This window comes from Ovis canadensis, chromosome 25 (assembly GCF_042477335.2).
Source record: "Ovis canadensis isolate MfBH-ARS-UI-01 breed Bighorn chromosome 25, ARS-UI_OviCan_v2, whole genome shotgun sequence".
NCBI classification, from domain to species: Eukaryota; Metazoa; Chordata; class Mammalia; order Artiodactyla; family Bovidae; genus Ovis; species Ovis canadensis.
The window spans coordinates 18,231,614-18,249,431 of NC_091269.1; the positions used below are offsets into that span (position 1 = coordinate 18,231,614).

The 17,818-nt window shown below is 43.7% G+C and overlaps 1 pseudogene; it reads left to right on the forward strand.

The window, feature by feature from the left end:
- The first annotated feature begins 906 nt into the window (after positions 1 to 906).
- LOC138430615 (5S ribosomal RNA) lies at positions 907 to 1,025 on the forward strand (annotated as a pseudogene).
- The last annotated feature ends 16,793 nt before the right edge of the window (positions 1,026 to 17,818 follow it).

Consider the following 17,818-nt stretch of genomic DNA (forward strand, 5'->3'; position numbering starts at 1 on the left):
CCCTGTGTGTGTGTGTGTGTGTGTGTGTGTGTGTGTGTGTGCGTGCGCGCGCGCCCGCGTGTCTGTCTGCCTGCCTGCATCTCCCTCTCGCCTTCTTCGAAGCTGTCTCTGAACCTTCGTCTCTTTCCGTCTCTGTCTCTCCTGACCCCTGGCCTCCAGTCCCTTCCTCTGGCCCCGGCCTCTCACAGGTGCTATGGCTCTGGCTCTGGCTGACAAGCTAGCGCTGGCCGGCTGTCTCATTTGGTGTGGTGCGTGCCAGTGTCTGTGTGTCTGTCCATGTGCCTGCCTGTCGCTCGTCTGCTCTCTAAGGAAGGTCCTGTGCTTGGCGGGCGGCGTGGGGGCAAGGGGCGCCTAGATAGGGTGAAGGGGCGGGGCTGACGCGCTTGGGTCGACCGCGCTGGTGGCTCTCCTTGCATTTCGGCACCGGGAAGGTGCCGGGCAGGATGAGCGCTCAGGGCCCCGGCTGGGCTGCGCCTAGGCCCGCAGGAGGCTCAGAGGACCGCGGGCAGCTGGCAGCGGCCAGCGGCGCCCTGAAGCCAAACACCCCCGGAGACACGTAGCCCTGAGCAGCGAACCGGATGGGCAGGGGGTGCCGCCGAGCGGGGGCAGGCCTGGAGAGGCCCAGGGCTGGAGAGCGCAAAGACCTCCGTGCCCCTCACCCCAATCCCCAGACCCCACACTCACGCCAGGCGGCCACTCAGGGTCCCAGAAGCCCTCCAGGCCCCCAGACAGGATGAAGCCAGTGTTGGCCGGGGGTGGCGGTGCGCGGGGGTGGGGCTGCGGCTCAAGTACAGCGCGCAGCCTGTGGAGAGGTGCCGCAGGCTGGCCTGACAGGCAGGCAGGCAGGTCAGAGCGAAAGGAAGGCTCAGCGCACGGCTCTTGCCATGCCTGGCAGCAGTGACCACCATCTACGGCCATACCACCCTGAACGCGCCCGATCTCCTCTGATCTCGGAAGCTAAGCAGGGTCGGGCCTGGTTAGTACTTGGATGCGAGACTGCCTGGGAATACCGCGTGCTGTAGGCTTTTTCCTCCCCTCTCCTTTAGCCCCAGGCCCCCTGGCCTGGCTGGCGGTGCAAGCCCCACCTGCCCCTGGCCCTTCACACCCCACAGCGCTCTGAGCCATCGCCTGCCTTCCAGCCGGCCGGCCAACCAGCTGGCCCTCGCAGGCAGTGGCGTCCCAATTCTTGGGTCCCCGCAGCCCCAACCCCTCCCCGGGTTGGTGGCCGGGGCGCCGACTCCCGCTGCAGGCCTGGGTTACGTGCACGCGGCCTGCGAGCCCCTCCGCATTCCTCCGGGAAACCAGATAACCGTGAGGTCTCGGTCTGGGGCTTCCTTGGCAGCCTCAGGCAACCTCGGGAGCAGCCCCACCCCCAGCCCCATCCCTAACCCCAGCCCCATCCTCGCACGCTCTCTCTCTCTCTCTCTGTCACGCGCGCGCGCACACACACACACACACACACACAAGAGGGCCACACAGACTTCCCAACCCCCGGCTTCCACACCCTCCCGCCTCCATTCTGGGTATCCACCTGGCCCCAGTCGTCCCGACCACACTTTCACCCACCAATACACTCACACACACACTCTGACACACTCACCCTCTGGCCTGGGGGCGGGGGCTGGGTCTCGCCTGAGGGAGCCAAGCCGAAGGGGACCTTTGAGACCTCGGCTGCGAGGAAGTCTTGGGGTCCCCCCGGGTGATTGCCAGCCCCAGGGCAGCGCGTCCAGCCGGGGCTCGCCTGGCCCAAGGCTGACGCCCCCTCCCCTGCGCATGGGCCGCTCTCTGCGGTGTGTGACGGTCTGTGCCAGAGTGTCCGTCTCGGATGGGATGCCATCCCCTGTCCCCTGTCCGTCTCCCGCTTTCCGTCTCGCTGTCAGTCGCTCTGTGTCTCCCTCTCTCTGGCTCTGCCTCCCTGTGTGTGTGTGTGTGTGTGTGTGTGTGTGCGCGTGTGTGTGCATGTGCGTGTGCGCGTTCGTGTCTGTCTGTCTGCCTGCATCTCCCTCTCGCCTTCTTCGAAGCTGTCTCTGAACCTTTGTCTCTTTCCGTCTCTGTCTCTCCTGACCCCTGGCCTTCCATCCCTTCCACTGGCCCCGGCCTCTCACAGGTGCTATGGCTCTGGCTCTGGCTGACAAACTAGCGCCTGCCGGCTGTCTCACTTGGCGTGGGTGCGTGCGAATGTCTGTGTGTCTCTCCGTGTGCCTGACTCTCGCTTGTCTAAGGAAAGTCCTGTGCTTGGCGGGCGGCGTGGGGGCAAGGGGCACCTAGATAGGGTGAAGGGGCTGGGCTGACGTGCTCGAGTCGACCGCGCTGGTGAGTCCGGGTGGGTTTGGGCACAGGGCAGGATGGGCACTCGGGGCCCCAGGTTCAGAGACAGACTCGAAGAGGGCGAGAAGGAGATGCAAACAGACAGACAGGCACGCGCCCATGTGCGCACGCACACACACACACATACACACGGAGGCAGAGACAGAGAGGAGACACAGAGCGACTGACAGACAGAAAGCGGCAGACAGACACGGGAGAGAGGATGGCATCCTATCCGAGACAGACACTCTGGCACAGACCGTGACACACCGCAGAGAGTGGCTGTGCGCAAGAAACAGCTTCCCCAAGGGGAAGGAGCGTCAGCCTTGGGCAGGGCCCCAGCTGGACTGGACGTGGTGCCCTGGGGCTGGCAGTCACCCATGGGGTCCCCAAGACTTCTTCGCAGATGAGGTCTCAAAGGTCCTCTTTGGCTTGGCTACCTAAGGCGAGACCCAGCCCCTAGGCCAAAGGGTAAGTGTGTGAGAGTGTGTGTGTGAGTGTGTTGGTGGGCGAGGGGTGTCGTCGGGACGACTGGGGGCCGAGTGGATACCCAGAATGGAGGCGGGAGGGTGTGGAGGCCGGGGGTTGGGAAGCCTGTGTGGTCCTCTTGCTGTCTCTTTCTCCCTCTTTCTCTGTCTCAATTACTTGTAGTTTGCATTCGAGAAATATGTTTCAATGAATGTTAAATCTCAGTTTGTTATACAGCGTGTCTGCTGCTGCTACAGCTGCTGTGCCAGTCCGGAGAGAAAAAATGTTTGCAGTTCCTACGGCTCTTCAAGTTTTCTTCTAGTTTTCCCACTCGTGCTTTGCCTACCCTGGGTTCAAGGAACAGTGTGCACAGAGAGATACAGATCAGCAAGACAGCAGGCAAGTAAACAAGCAAAAGATTTAAGAAAGTGCACCTGGGTCTCTAATACTTAGTGAGTAAAACATTATCTAGAAAGAGTAAATGCTGCAAGGAGAAAAGACACAGGAAGAGATGAGGACAAAGAAGACTGGAAATGCGAGTTGGAAGAAAATCAATGTCATTCTAAGGAGAATCATCTATTTCTGCTTCATTGACTACAATAAAGCCTCTGACTGTGTGGATCACAACAGACTGTGGAAAATTCTTAAAGAGATGGGAATATCAGACCACATTACCTGCCTTCTGAGAAATCTGTATGCAGGTCAAGAAGCAACAGTTACAACAGGACAACGGTGCTCTCAGGTGTCCTGTTGTTCAGATGTTAGCCACTAGATGGCGGGCTAGGAAGTGAAAGTGAAGTCGCTCAGACGTGTCCGACTTTTTGTGACCGCATGGACTATAACCTACCAGGCTTCTCCATCCATGGCATTTTCCAGGCAAGAATACTGGAGTGGGTTACCATTTCCTTCTCCAGGAGATCTTCCTAACCCAGGGATTGAACCCGAGTCTCCCACATTATAGGCAGACACTTAACCATCTGGGCCATGAGGGAAGTCCTGACCCACCAGGGAAGTCCTGACCCACCAGGGAAGTCTGAGCCACCATGAAACAATGGACTGGTTCCAAATTGGGAAAGGAGCACTTCAAGGCTGTATATTGTCACCTTGCTTATTTAATTTATATGCAAAGTATGTCATAAGGAATGCTGAGTTGGATGAAGCACAAGCTGAAATCAAGATTGCTGGAAGAAATATCAATAACCTCAGATATGTGGATGACACCACCCTTATTTCAGAAAGCGAAGAAGAACTAAAGAGCCTATTCATGAAAGGGAAAGAGGAGTGTGAAAAAGTTGGCTTAAAACTCAACATTCAAAAACCGAAGATCATGGCATCCAGTCCCATCATTTTCTTGGTCTCTAAGGTCACTGTAGATGGTGACTGCCTTGGAAGAAAGCTATGACCAACCTAGACTGCATATTAAAAAGCAGAGATATTACTTGGCCAACAAAGGTCCGTCTAGTCAAGGCTATGGTTTTTCCAGTAGTCGTGTATGGATGTGAGAGTCGGACTATAAAGAAAGCTCAGTGCCATAGAATTGATGCTTTTGAACTGTGATGTTGCAGAAGACTCTTGAGAGTCCCTTGGAATGCAAGGAGACCAAGCCAGTCCATCCTAAAGGAGATCAGTCCTGGGTGTTCACTGGAAGGACTGATGCTGAAGCCGAAACTCCAATACTTTGGCCACCTCATGCGAAACCTGACTCCTTGGAAAAGACCCTGATGCTGGGAAAGACTGAAGGCGAGAGGAGAAGGGGATGCCAGAGGATGAGATGCTTGGGAGTTGGTGATGGACAGGGAAGCCTGGAGTGCTGCAGTCCATGGGGTCACAAAGAGTCGGACCTGACGAGCGACTGGAATGAACTGAACTGAAGGAGGATCCACTAAAGTCTATCAACGATTAAAACTGAAATCCATTGAAAGTTCTGAGTTGAGAAGCAACAAGATACTGTTCTAAGAGTCTACAGAGGAATTGAGGGTTTTAGAAGATAAAGTATTCAGAAACATGACAATGTGAGTTCCAGTTAAATTAAACAGTTTTTTATGTCAAATGTAACCTTTTCAACATATATTCTATTTCCAAAAAACACGTTGTTTTTCTTTTGTGAAAGCCTTAATTAGCAGCATTTGACACATCAGGACTATTTCTCTATTCTTTCTCTTCTTGAGAATTGATCTTGTGCAACCCTCAATTACTCCCTAGAGCTATTATTAAAAGAATCTTTAAATAGAACTGTTTTAAAAGCTAAGAAACTTAATCATTTCATTAAAACCAGAGTTTGTAAGATCAGAGCTTTTACGTTTTGGTATCTTACTGTATAAAGATAAAATTTAACTATTACAAGAAAACACAATATAAATTAATGATCAAACTAGTATATCAGTCCATTGATCTCAAAATCTCTCTTGTTTAGTGTTGTGTAGATGTACCAACGTTTTAATTATGATTTTATGACTTGTTAGATTTAGAGGAATTAGTTAAATCCCCCTTATCCTCAATTTCCTAATCAAGAAAATAAAAATAGCTATTTCATGAGGTTTCTTTGATGTTTCAATGAGACCATATCTGTTTAGCACTTTGTAGTTACTTGAATGCACTTAACTAGTAATATTATACTACAGAGTTTCTGTTTTGGATTATAAAAAAATTTGGAAATAGTGGTAATGTACTTAATGCCACTGAATTGTACACTTCAGATGAGTAAAATGGTAACTTTTTTGTTTTATATATATAATATATAAATAAAAGATGTATTAGGCTTCCCTGGTGGCTCAGATGGTAAAACGTCTGCCTGCAATGTGGGAGACCTGGGTTTGATTCCTGGGTCAGGAAGATACCCTGGAGAAGGAAATGGCAATACACTCCAGCACTTCTTGCCTGGAAAATCCCATGAACAGAGGAAACTGATAGGCTATAGTCCATGGGGTTGCAAAGAGTCAGACACGACTGAGTGACTTCACTTTCATATCAATTATATATAATATGTGTTTATATATAATATAAATGAAAATGAAATATATAGTTATACATATTCCAGGTGGTGTTAGTGGTAAAAGAACATGCCTGCCAATAAGAGACGTTGGTTGGATCCTTGGGTCAGGAAGATCCCCTGGAGGAGAGTGTGGCAGTCCATTCCAGTTTTCTTGCCTGGAGAATCCCATGAGCAGAGGAGCCTGGCCGACTGCAGTCCATGGGGTCATAAAGAGTCTGACACAACTGAAGCGACTTAGCATGCACACACATACTAAATATTAGTCAGTTCAGTTGCTCAGTTGTGTCCAACTTTGTGACCCCATGGACTGCAGCACACCAGGCCTCCCTGTCCTTCACCAACCAGCTCCCACAGCTTGCTCAAACTCATGTCCATCCAGTCAGTGATGCCATTCAACCATCTCATCCTCTGTTTCCTTCCCCTTGAATCTTTCATCAGGGTCTTTTCCAGTGAGTCCGTTCTTCACGTTAGGTGGCCTAAGTATTAAGAGTTTCAGCATCAGTCCTTCCAATGAATATTCAGGACTGATTTCCTTTAGAATGGACTGGTTTGGTCTCCTTGAAATCTAAGGGACTCTCAAGAGTCTTCTCCAACACCACAGTGCAAAAGCATCAATTCTATGGCATTCAGCTTTCTTTATAGTCCAACTCTCACATCCATACATGACCCCTGGAAAAACCATAGCCTTGACTAGGCAGACTTTGTTGGCTAAGTAATGTCTCTGCTTTTTAATATGCTGTCTAGGTTGGTCATAGCTTTTCTTCCAAGGAGCAAGCATCTTTTAATTTCATGGCTGCAGTCACCATCTGCAGTGATTTTCGAGCCCAAGAGAAACAGAAAAACATCTGTCACTGTTTCCATTGTTTCCCTATTTGCCATGAAGTGATGGGACCGAATGAAATGACCTTAGTTTGGAACTGTCTTGCTTTTTCGTTGTTCCAGCTGATGTTGGCAATTAGATCTCTGCCTTTTCTAAATCCAGCTTGAACATCTGGAAGTTTATGGTTCATATACTGTTGAAGCCTGGCTTGGAGAATTTTGAGCATTACTTTTACTAGTGTGTGAGATGAGTGTAATTGTGCAGTACTTTGAACATTCTTTGGCATTGCCTTTCTTTGGGATTGGAATGAAAACTGACCTTTTCCAGTCTTGTGGCCACTGCTGAGTTTTCCAAGTTTGCTGGCATATTGAGGGCAACACTTTAACAGCATATAAACAAAAAATGAAAGACAACTTCATATTTATAGTTTATACTACATTTAGCAATGTTTCTGGATTTCTGTTTCAGAGCTGCATTAGACACTTTACTCCATCATTGTGTGACAGCTGTAATGTTTAGTAATCCAGCCACGCTGGGCACCAGTTCATTTTCAGCAGGTGGGACTGTATCCCTGCAACTGTGAGAATGGTGCCCTCTAATGGTGATCATGTGGCATTGCAACCACTGAGGCATTATCAAAGCCAGCATTTGGTAGCAGGATCAACTTTTGAAATCCCCAATTTCTAATTTTTTTTAATGCTTTGATCATTAGACGAATTAAAAAAGATGAATTTAAGGAATAATGGTGAGCTAGCTAGTAAAAGAGAATGAATGTAACTCCTTTAATATAAGTGGGCCGTTGTTTGCTTATCAGGAAGCTGGGAAGCATAAGAAGGGAAAAATCCTCGGAGGTCTGCTCCCTCCCTGGCACTATGCAGATGAAACATGAGGAAGGACATGATTTACATCAGTCACTAGTAAAAGTCTGGTCGTGAAGGAAGCTAAACTTACTGTGAAGATTCAGGGTATGATTTTTTAAAGATGATTTTTAATAGCAATTTTAGGTTCTCAGCAAAATTGAGCAGAAAGTACAGAGTTTCAATCTACCCTCTGCCCCCAGGCATGCTCAGCCATCCCCACTATCAATATTCTCGCCAGGTAGGACATTTGTTGCAATGGACGAACCTATACTGATACATTATCATCACCCAACTTCAACACCCAGAGTTTACGTTACAGTCATCCTTGGTGCTGGGCATTCTACAGGTTTGCTAAGTGTATAATGACACATATCCACCATGATGCTATCATACAGAATATCTCATTGTCCTGATATCTTGTGCTATGCCTTCCACCACTTCCTTCCTTTAACCTCTGGCAACCACTGCTCTTACTGTCTCCATAGTTTGATCTTTTCCAGAATGACATATAGTTAGAATCATATAGTATGCAGCCTTTTCAGACTGACTTTTTTTAAATCTGATCATATACATTTGTTGGGGCTTCCCAGGTGGTGCTAGTGGTAAAGAACTTGCCTGCTAATGCAGGAGACATAACAGAAGCAGGGTCCATCCCTGGGTTGGGAAGACCCTCTAGAGGAGGGCATGGCAATCCAGTCCATTATTCTTGCCTGTGAATCCCATGGACAGAGGAGCCTACAGTCCATAGGGTTGCACAGAGTCAGATACAACTGAAAGAACTTAGCACATATGCATGCATACATTTATTAATAGGTTCCTTAATGTCATTTCATGTCTCAATAGCTTACTTCTTTTAAATGGCAGCCCACTCCAGTGTTCTTGCCTGGAGAATCCCAGAGATGGGGGAGCCTGGTGGGCTGCCATCTATGGGGTTGCACAGAGTTGGACACGACTGAAGTGACTTAGCAATCTAGTGTTTGGAAGAACCAGTTTATCCATATTGAAAGACATCTCAGATGCTTCCAAATTTGGCAAGTACATTAAAGCTGCTGTAAAAAATCCATTTGTAGTTTTTTGTGTGGCCATATATTTTCTAGGTTATGATCTTTTATCATTAGTCCTCGGTATCTGAGAACAGTGAATACACGGTTGGACCCAAGCAGTGCAGCTATTAATCTAGTTTCTGCTATGCTTCCTCACCAAGCAAGCATCTGAAGAGCAACAATACAAAGGTTGAAAGAACCACACCAGAAGTATATAATCATATCATCCAGAGTTTATTGTAGTTGGGAATGATTAGACCACAGTATGCAATCAGTATATACTAAGAACAATTACAGACTTCCTTTTGATTTAATACGACCTTCAAACATGCTATGGTTGCTCTTGACCATAAAAAGCTTTAGGCTGTAACTATGAAGGAGTTGTGTGTAAATGTCTGACATAGCACTTTATAAAAGTCACGAAAGCTGGGATGTATGGTGCCCAAGATAAGTTTCATTCAGATCCTGGTGACAAGTGAGCCCTGAAGGCCTGACTTTAGTAGATGTGTAGAATTAAAGTTCACAGATACCCAGAAAAGAAAATCCAATGTGTATTTCAATGAAGTATATAAACTCTTAAAAAATAATCTCATACAGGTCATTATTTTGTTTTTTCTTCAAAGAATTATAAACTATGTAAAAAAATTTTTATTTCTCTCCCTGGCTTTGGGATTCTTTCTTATTGAGGATGGATCATAACAAAAGCAAGGGAATTCCAGAAAAACATATATTTCTGCTTCATTGATTATGTTAAAACTTTTGATTGTGTGGATCAAAACAAATTGTGAAAATTCTTAAAGAAATGAGAATACCAGACCATCTTACCCATCTCCTGAGAAACCTATATGGGGGTCAAGAAGTGACAGTTAGAACCTTACATGGAACAATGGACTGGTTCAAAGTTGGGAAAGGATTTCAACAAACCTGTATATCATCATCCTGTTTATTTGACTTACATGCATCATACAAAATGATGGGCTAGATGAATCACAAGCTGGAATCAAGATTGCTGGGAGAAATGTCAACAACTTCAGATATGCAGATGATACCACTCTAACGGCAGAAAGCAAAGAGGAAATAAAGAGCCTCTTGATGAGGGTGAAAGAGGAGAGTTAAAAAGCTAGCTTAAAACTCAACATTCAAAAAACTAAGATAATGGCATCTAGCCTCGTCACTTCGTGGTAAATAGAAGGGGAAAACGTATAAACAGTGACAGAGTTTATTTTCTTGGGCTTCAAAATTACTGTGGATGGTGACTGCAGCCATGAAATTAAAAGAAGCTTGCTCCTTGGAAGAAAAGCTATGACAAACATAGACAGAGTAATAATAAAGTAAAGAAGTCACTTTGCCAACAAAGGTCTGCATAGTCAAAGCTATAATTTTTCCAGTAGTAATGTATGGATGTGAGAGCTGGACTGTAAAGAAGGTTGATCACCAAACAATTGATGCTTTCAAATTGTGATGCTGGAGAAGACTCTTGAGAGTCCCTTGGACACAAGATCAAACCAGTCAGTTCTAAAGAGAATCAACCCTGAAGGTTTGATGCTGGAGCTGAAGCTCCAATACTTTGGCTTCATGATGTAAAGAACTAACTCACTGGAAAAGACCCTGATGCTGGGAAAGATTGAAGGCAAAATGAGGAGGGGGTGAAAGAGGATGAGATGGTTAGATAGCATCACCTACTCAATGGACACGAGTTTGAGCAAACTCTGGAAGATAGTGAAGAACAGGAAAGCCTGACCTTTTAGCATGATTCTTTTAGTATGTTGATATGTTTGCTTTCCTAACATTTTGCTGAAGGTTTTTGCATGTTTGGCAGAGATATTAGTCTATAACTATCTTTTTTTGTTGTTGTTTTTTCCTGGTTTTAGTATCAGGGTAGTGTTGGCCTTGTAGAGGAACATTCTCTAGTCTTCAATGTTTGGGAAGAGTCTGAGAGAGATAATTATTACATCTTCTCTGAAAGTTTGGTAGAATTCACCAGTGAAGCCATTTCATCCTGTACTATTGTTTTTTGAAAGGCTTTTGATTACTGTTTCAATATCTTTACTGCTGCTGCTGCTGCTAAGTCGCTTCAGTCGTGTCTGACTCTGTGCGACCCCATAGACAGCAGCCCACCAGGCTTCCCCATCTCTGGGATTCTGCAGGCAAGAACACTGGAGTGGGTTGCCATTTCCTTCTCCAATGCATGAAAGTGAAAAATGAAAGTGAAGTTGTCCAGTCGTGTCCGACTCTTCACGACCTCATGGACTGCAGCCCACCAGGCTCCTCTGTCCATGGGATTGTCCAGGCAAGAGTACTAGAGTAGGGTGCCATTGCCTTCTCTGTCAATATCTTTACTAGTGATCAGCCTATTCAGATTTTCCATTTCTTCATGATTCAGTCTTGTAATGTTGCATGTGTCTAAGAATTTATTCACTTCTTTTAGGTTGTCCTATTAGTGTATAACTGTTCATAGCATTCTCCTAAAATCCTTTGTATTTCTTTGGTATCTCTTATGATTTCTCTTCTTTCATTTCTGATTTTATTTATCTGAGCCATCTCTTCTTTCCTTAGGCTAGCTAAAAGTTTGCCAGTTTTGTTTCTTTTTCAAAGAACCAGTTCCTAGTTTCATTGATCTCTTCTATTGTCATTTTAATCTCTATCTGCCTCTTCCTGTCTGATTTTTGTTATTTCCTATCTTTTACTGACTTTGGATTTTGTGTTTCATTTTCTAATTCATTTTGGTATACAATTTGACTGTTTATTTGAGATTCTTCTTGTTTCTTGAGCTAGGCCCGTATTGCTATAAACTGCCCTCTTACTACTGCTTGTGTTACATCCCACAATTTTGGTATATCATATTTTCATTTTCCTTTATCTTTTGGTATTTTTAAAATTTCTCCTTTCAGTTCTTCATAGGGCCAATAGTTGATCAGTAGCATGTTGTTTAATTTCCATGTATTTGTGATTCATCTAGTTTTCTTTTTGCGATTGATTTCTAATGTCATACAACTGTGGCTGGAAAAGATGCTTGATATGATTTTAATCTTAAATTTATTGAGACTTTTGTGTCCCAACATATGGTCTACCCTTGAGAATGTGCCCTTGACAAGAATGTGTATTCTGCTACATTTGGATGGAATGTTCTGTATGATTCTTTTAAGTCTACCTGGTCTAATATTTCAATTAAGGTTGCTGTTTCCTTGTTGACTTTCTTTCTGGATTACCTGTTCACTGATCTAAGTGGGGTGTTAAAGTTCCCTACTATGATTTTCTTGATATCAAGTTCTCCCTTTAGGTCTTCTAACAGTTGTATATATTCTGGTGCGCCTATGTTCAGTTCACTTCAGTTCAGTCACTCAGTCATGTCCGAGTCTTTGCAATACTGTGGACTGCAGCACGCCAGGCCTCTCTGTCCATCACCAACTCCTGCAGTTTACTCAAACTCATGTCCGCTGAGTCGGTGATGCCATCTCATCCTCTGTCCATCCTCTGTCCTTCTCTAACCATCTCATCCTCTGTCGTCCCCTTCTCCTCCTGCCTTCAATCTTCTGCAGCATCACGGTCTTTTCCAGTGAGTCAGCTCTTCGCATCAGTGGCCAAAGTTTGGAGTTTCAGCTTCAGCATCAGTCCTTGCAATGAACACCCAGGGCTGACCTCCTTTAGAGTGAACTGGTTGGATCTTCTTGCAGTCCAAGGGACTTGCAGTAGTCTTCTCCAACACCACAGTTCAAAAGCATCAATTCTTCGGTGCTCAGCTTTCTTTATAGTCCAACACTCACACCCGTACGACTATTAAAAAAATCATAGCTTTGACTAGATGGACCTTTGTTGGCCAAGTAATGTCTCTGCTTCTTATTATGCTGTCTAGGTTGGTCATAACTTTTTTTCCAAGGAGTAAGCGTCTTTTAATTCATGGCTACAGTCACCATCTGCAGTGATTTTGTAGCCTCCCCCAAAAAAGTCTGCCACTATTTCCACTGTTTCTCCATCTATTTCCCATGAAGTGATGGGACCAGATGCCATGATCTTCGTTTTTTGAATTTTGAGCTTTAAGCTCAAAATATTTCCCTCTCTTTCACTTTCATTAAGAGGCTCTTTAGTTCTTCTTCACTTTCTGCCGTAAAGGTGGTATCATCTGCATATTTGAAGTTATTGGTATTTCTCCCAGTAATCTTGATTCCAGCTTGTGCTTCTTCCAGCCCAGTGTTTCTCATGATGTATTCTGCATAGAAGTTGAATAAGCATGGTGACAATATACAGCCTTGATGTATTCCTTCTATTTGGAACTAGTCTGTTGTTTCATGTCCAGTTCTAACCGTTGCTTCCTGACCTGTACACATATTTCTCAAGAGGGAAGTCAGGTGGTCTGGTATTCCCATCTCTTTCAGAATTCTCCAGTTTATTGTGATCCACACAGTACTCATATGTTAGGTACTGCTACTGCTAAGTCGCTTCAGTCATGTCCAACTCTGTGTGACCCCATAGACGGAAGCCCACCAGGCTCCCTGGTCCCTGGGATTCTCCAGGCAAAAATACTGGAATGGGTTGCCATTTCCTTCTCTCTCTCTCTCTCTCTCTCTATATATATATATATATATATATAGATATATATATATATATATATATATATATATATATATATATATATATGTTAGGTACGTATATATTAAAAACTGTTGTGTCTTTTTGATGGGTTGGCCCTTTTATCATTACATAATGTCCATCTTTGTCTCGTGTTACCTTTTTTGAGATCAAAACCATCCCCAAGAAAAAGAAAATGCAAAAGGCAAAATGGTTGTCTGAGGAGGTCTTACAAATAGCCGAGAAAAGAAGAGAAGTGAAAGGCAAGGGAGAAAAGGAGATATATATCCATCTGAATGCAGAGTTCTGAAGAATAGCAAGGAGAGATTAAAAAATAAAATAAAATAAAAAGCCTTCCTAAGTGATGAATGCAAAGAAATAGATGAAAGCAATAGAATGGGAAAGACTAGAGATCTCTTCAAGAAAATTAGAGATACCTAGGGAAAATTTCCTACAAGAGAGGCACAATAAAGGACAGAAACAGTATGGACCTAACAGAAGCAGAAGATATTGAGAAGAGGTGCAAGAATACACAGAACTTACACACAAAAGATCTTAATAAATCATATAACCATGATGGTGTGATCACTCACCTAGAGCCAGACAAGTGTGAAGTGTGGAGTGTGAAGTCAAGTGGGCCTTAGGAAGCTTCACTGAGGACAAAGCTAGTGGAGGTGATGGAATTCCAGTTGAGCTATTTCAAATCCTAAAAGATGATGCTGTGAAAGTGCTGCACTCAATATGCCAGCAAACTTGGAAAACTCAGCAGTGGCCACAGGACTGGAAAAGATCACATTTTATTCCAATCCCAAACAAAGGCAATGCCAAAGAATGTTCAAACTACCACAGAATTTCACCCATCTCACACGCTAGCAAAGTAATGCTCAAAATTCTCCAAGCTAGGCTTGGAGCTAGGCTTCTACAGTACATGAACTGTGAAATTCCAGATGTTCAAGCTGCATTTAGAAAAGGCAGAGGAACCAGAGATCAAATTGCCAACATCTGTTGGATCATAGAAAAAGCAAGAGAATTCCAGAAAAACATCTAGTTTTGCTTTACTGACTACGCTAGAGCCTTTGACTGTGTTGAACACAACAAACTGTGGAAAATTCTTAAAGAGACGGGAATACCAGACCACCTGTCCTGCCTCCTGAGAAATCAGTATGCAGGTCAAGAAGCAACAGTTAGAACTGAACATGGGACAGCAGACTGGTTCCAAATTGGGAAAGGAGTATGTCAAGCCTGTATATTGTCGCTCTCCTATTTAACTTATATGCAGAGTACATCATGTGAAATGCCAGGCTGGATGAAGCACAAGCTGGAATCAAGATTTCTGGGAGAAATATCAATAACATCAGATATGCAGATAATACGACGTTTATGGCAAAAAGCAAAGAAGAACTAAAGAGCCTCTTGATGAAAGTGAAACAAGAGAGTGAAAAAGTTGACTTAAAACTCAACATTCAAAAAACGAAGATCATGGCACCTGTGTCCCATCACGTTGAGAGTGTAACAGGCAGGAAGGCCAGGGGTCTCCAAATGGAGGAAATAGCCTACAAGTGTCAGACATTTTTATCTCTCTTAAGTGGCAGGAGGAAACAAACTAGCGATATTTTTTCCTTCTCTATACAAATTTAAAAGGAGGTTTCTCTTAAAATTCTGTGTTGCCATAATGAGATAACCAATGCATTTTTTAATGGAAATGTTTGTCTTAAGCTATGTTAATGTACTACGTATGTATTTACCCCCAGACTCTGTCCTCAAGTCGGTTCTGCCCAATGGCTCAGAACCTACTTGACAAACCAATATGTTATACTCAGATATTGTTTCCCTAATCTATGTAAACAAAAATATTTGTATGGTAATCTGTCCTTCTACAAGATTCAAGTTAATCATTTATGGCCCAGGATGAATCATCTGGTGCCAAGATTATCCCAAAATACATCTTATGGGTGAGGGGCCTGGTGCCATTCTGAGTTTTAAGACATTCCATTCTTTCATTAACAGACTGTTAGTGACTATATAACATCCAGCTGAAGACTAGCAGGGGGGTACTCTTTCTGCCCCCTTCTGATACCTATGTCAGAAGCTTTCTCTATCTCCTTTATACGTTAATAAAACTTTACTACACAAAAACTCTGACCGATCAAGCCTTGTATCTGGCCCCTGATTGAATTCTTCTCCAGAGGTCAAGAATCCTGGTATCTTTTCATTCAGCAACAACCTTTCATCTTCATGGCAAATAAATGGGGAAACAATGGAAACAGTGGTAGACTTTATTTTCTTGGACTCCAAAATCACTGCAGATAGTGACTGCAGCCATGAAGTAAAAAGACGCTTGCTCCTGGGAAGAAAAGCTATGACCAACCTAGACAGCATATTAAAAAGCAGAGACATTACTTTACCAACAAAGATCTGTCTAGTCAAAGCTGTGGTTTTTCCAGTAGTCATGTATGGATGTGAGAGTTGGACTATAAAGAAAGCTGAGTGTCATAGAATTGATGCTTTTGCACTGTGGTGTTGGAGAAGACTCTTGAGAGTCCTTTGGACTGTAAGGAGATCCAACCCGTCCATACTAAAGGAGCTCAGTCCTGAATATCCATTGGAAGGACTGAGACTGAAGCTGAAACTCCAATACTTTGGCCACCTGATGCAAAGAGCTGACTCATTGGAAAAGACCCTGATGCTGGGGAAGATTGAAGGTGGGAAGAGAAGGGGATGACAGAGGGTAAGATAGTTGGATGGCATCACTGACTGGTTGGACAGGAGTTTGAGTAAGCTGCGGGAGTTGGTGATGAACAGGGAAGCCTGGTGTGCTGCAGCTCATGGGGTGGCAAAGAGTCAGACACGACTGAGTGACTGAACTGAACTGAACCTTTTTTTTTTAGCCTCAACTCTATTTGTCTTATGTGAGTTTGGCTACACCCACTTTCTCTTGGTTGCCATTCATTTGGAATATCATCTTTCACTCCTTCACTTTGAATCTATGTCTGTCTTTACAACTGAGATGAGTCTCCTGGAAAATGTAGGTGGGTGGGTCTTATTCTTTGATTCATCCATCCACTCTGTGTCTTTTGACTGATGAATTCAGTCTGTTTACATCTAGGATGATTACTGATAGATGAGGACCTGGTCCTTACACTTTATCTTTCACTTTCTGGCTGCTCTCTGTCTCCATTGCTTGTTTTTCTGTGTGTCTCTGTCTGCCATTTGGCTTCATGGTTTTCGACAATGTCTTCCTCAGTTTTTTCTTTGTGCTTCATGTCTCTGTCCTAGATTTGTGTTTTGTGGTTCTCACAAGGTTTTTGTGAAAGGTCTCACAGATAAAATGGCCCTTTTTCTGATGACAGCATTTCATCTTCATTAGCCTCTAAGGGTTCAGTTCTTTTTCTCTTCCCCTTTTGTGTTTTGTTGTCTCAATCCATCCCTTTTTATGCTGTGAGTTCACTACCAAATTTAGTGACTCTATTTACTTTTACTGCCTCTTTCCCTGTTTAACCTTTATGCTCTAAGTGTTTCACAGTTTATTCTTATGTAGAGTTGTAATTTTCTGATTTTCTCTATTTATCACCTTACTCAAAGTTTATGTACTTTTTAGTTTTCATTTCAGATATAGAGTTCATTTCAACATTTCTTATAAGGCAGCTTTGGTGATAACAAACCCTCTCAGCTTTTGTTTGTCTGGGAGAGCCTGTATTCTCCTTTATGTCTGAAGGATAACTTCCCTTGTTAGAGTATTCTTTGCTGACAGTTTTAAATATTTTATTATTTGAGTATGTCATCCCACTATCCCTCGTGGAGTTTATGCTCAGAAATCTGCCGATAGCCTAATGGTAGTTACTTTCTTTTTTTCTCTGGCTGCCTTTATAATTCTTTTCAAAATTGTAACTTTTGACAACTTTAATATAACATGTCTTGGATAATGTCTCTTTACACTGAGGTACCTAGGAGTTCTCTTAACTTCATTGACATGTATATCCAGTTCCTTCCCCAGTTTGGGAAGTTCTCAACTATTTTTTTTCAATAACCTCTCAGCTCCCTTCTCCCTCTCTTCTCTTTCATTAGGATACCCATTAGCCTAATGTTGCCTTTCTTGATGGAGTCAAATAGTTCTTATAGAATTTCTTCATTTAAAAAAATCTTTATTTTCTGTCATCTTCTACCTGAATCATTTCTGTATTTCTGTTTTCAAGGTCACTGATTCTATCTTCTGCATGATCTTCTCTATTTCCAATCATTTATAATGCTTCCTTCGTCTTATTAAGTTCTTTGGCTCCAGAATTTCTATTTGATTCTTTTTAGAGTTCTAATCTCTCTGGTTAAGTATTCCTTCTGTTTATTAATTTTATTCCTGAGTTCACTGAACATCCTTTCTGACTTTTCTTGTAACTTGTTAAGTTTCTTCATAACAGCTATTTTGCATTCTCTATCAGTTATATCACAAACTTCTGTGATTTTAAGTTTATTTTCTGGAGAATTGTCATTTTCTTTTTGTAATATTGTGTTACCATGGTTTTTTCATGGTGATTGATGAATTGTTCCTCTGAGGGTGCCTTTGAAATAGCCAAAACCTTTCCTATTTAGGTAATCTTTTAAAAATATGCATGTATTTATTTGGCTGTATTAGGTCTTAGTGGCAGCACTGGGGCTTCTTGTGGCGGTGGACTCTTTAGTTGAGGAACCTGGGCACGGTAGTTGTGGTGCAGGAATTCAGTTGCATTCTGGCATGTGGGATCTTAGTTCCCCCACCAGGGATCTGCGC